Below are 2,674 nucleotides of genomic sequence, written 5' to 3' on the forward strand. Positions count from 1 at the left end.
CTCCGCCTCCTGGGTTCAGGCAATTCTCCTGCCTCAGCCTCCTGAGTAGCTGGGATTACAGGCACGCGCCACCATGCCCAGCTAATTTTTGTATTTTTGGTAGAGACGGGGTTTCACCATGTTGACCAGGATGGTCTCGATCTCTTGACCTCGTGATCCACCCGCCTCGGCCTCCCAAAGTGCTGGGATTACAGGCGTGAGCCACTGCGCCCGGCCTAGAAACCACTTTTAAGGAGATAACACAAAATACAGACCAAGCCTAAGGCACAGAAAGTGCAAATGGCCTAAATCTTCACCAGAAGGTTAAAACTGCAGCACATCCATTTGGTGGAACATTATGCAGCCATTTAGAATGATGTAGAGGCCAGGCATGGTGGCTCACACCTGCAATCCCAGCACACTGGGAGGCCTAGGCAGGCGGATCACCTGAGGTCAGGAGTTCGAGACCAGCCTGGCCAACATGGTGAAACCCTGTCTCTACTAAAAATACACACACACACACACACACACAATTAGCCAGGCGTGGTGGCACATACCTGTAGTCCCAGCTACTTGGGAGGCTGAGGCAGAAGAATCACTTGAACCCAGGAGATGGAGGTTTCAGTGAGCTGAGATCACACCATTGCACTTCATCCTGGGCGACAGAACAAGACTCCATCTCAAAAATAAATAAGTAAATTAATTAATTAATTCAGATCGTTATATATATTTTTGAGCCCCTGTCTCAAAAAAAAAAAAAATTACATAGAGCAGTGGTTTTCAAAGTGTGGTCCCGGACCCACAGCCTCAGCATCACCTGGGAACTTGTCAGAAAGGCAAATTCTCAACCCACCCTAGACTGAGAATGTCTGGGGAAGGGCCCAGCAATGCCTGCTTTAACAAGCCTTCCAGGTGATTCTGATATACTCCATGGAAGTTTGAGAACCACTGCTATAGAAGAATCGGAATTTTATATGTATATGTAATTATTTTTTTTAAGATGGAGGCTCGCTCTGTTGCCAGGCTGGTGTGCAGTAGTGTGATCTCGGCTCACTGCCACCTCCGCCTCCCAGTTCAAGCCATTCTCCCGCCTCAGCCTCCTGAGTAGCTGGGATTACAGGCACGCACCACTACGCCCAGCTAATTTTGTATTTTTAGTGGAGACAGGGTTTCACCATGTTGGCCAGAATAATCTCTATCTCTTGACCTCATGATCCACCTGCCTCAGCCTCCCAAAGTGCTGGGATTACAGGCATGAGCCACCACGCCCAGCCCTGAATGATGTATTAAGTTCAATGAAGGATTCAGAATGATATATTCAGCGTAATTTCAACTATGTAAAATATATGTGTCCAAAAAAAGATTGGGAAGTGTTGTATTATCATGTCTGCAAGGGTGATCTCCAGACAATGGGGAACTTTAAAAATTATTCCTCAGTGAGTATATCCTTTAGATTATATATATACATATATGTGTGTGTGTATGTGTGTGTATATATATATATATATATATATAATTTTTTTTTTTTGAGACAGAATCTCACTCTGTCACCCAGGAGGGAGTGCAGTGGTGCAATCATAGCTCACCGCAACCTCAACCTCCCGGGCTCAAGCGATCCTCCTGCCTTAGCCTTCCAAGTATCTGGGACTACAGGCATTCACCACCATGCCTAGCTAATATTTTCTTTAAGTTTTGTAAACACGGGGTCTTGCCATGTTGCCCAGACTGATCTTGAACTCCTAGGCTCAAGCAGTCCTGCGACCTCAGCCTCCCAAAGTGCTGGGATTGTAGGCGTAAGCCATGGCACCTGACTACATCCTTTTATAAACACAACTCCCATCCCAGATGCGAGAGAGAGAGAGAGAGAGAGAGAGAGAGAGAGAGGGAGAGAGGGCGCGATTACCTGATTGATAGCTGGCAGGTTGGCAGAAGCTGTGGCAGGTGGCTGTGCTGGGCAGGAAGGATGCTTTCTGCAGGTCCTGGGTTGGGTGTGGGGCCACGTAGGGCCACCTACCTTGCTCACGGGATAGCCGCACACACAGGTGGAGGTCACGCACTGGAGCATAGCACCCACGGCCACGACGCTGCTGAGGCGCTGCACCTCGTGGAGGACAGCACAGGTGTAAGGCAGTCGCTTGCTGTCTTCATTGCAGACAACCGGGGCCATGCCCAGCACCTGGTCCAGCTCCTGCTGCACCTTTTCTGCAGGCGGCTCAGTGTGGGTCTGGGGAAGGGGCCTGTGCCCTGACCTCCCCATCCTGCCTCACCACCTCCGTCCCCACCCAGGACACTGCTGCCGAGGCTTGTGGGCCTTAGGTCACCCCAAACCACCTTGTCACCCCTGGTCTCATAGGAGCAGACCCTCCTCTGAGGCAGAGCTTGCTTCTTATGAACAAGAGAAAGCACCCAGACTCGAGAACCTGCCATGTGTCAGGTGTTCGATATAAAGAGCATTATGGCTGCATGCAGTGGCTCACACCTGTAACTCCAGCACTTTGGGAGGCCAAGACAGGTGAATCATCTATGGTCAGAAGTTCGAGACCAGCCCTGGCCAACATGGTGAAACCCCCATCTCTACTAAAAATACAAAAAAATTGGCCAGGCGTGGTGGCTCACGCCTGTAATCCTAGCACTTTGGGAGGCCAAGGTGGGTGGATCACCTGAGGTCAGGAGTTCAAGACCAGCCTGGCCATCA

At 50.1% G+C, this 2,674-nt stretch overlaps 1 pseudogene; it reads right to left on the bottom strand.

The window, feature by feature from the left end:
* CYP2AB1P overlaps positions 1–2,674 on the bottom strand; it is a 14,816-nt pseudogene that overhangs the window by 7,228 nt on the left and 4,914 nt on the right.

This window comes from Cebus imitator, unplaced genomic scaffold (assembly GCF_001604975.1).
Source record: "Cebus imitator isolate Cc_AM_T3 unplaced genomic scaffold, Cebus_imitator-1.0 Scaffold111, whole genome shotgun sequence".
Taxonomy (NCBI): domain Eukaryota; kingdom Metazoa; phylum Chordata; class Mammalia; order Primates; family Cebidae; genus Cebus; species Cebus imitator.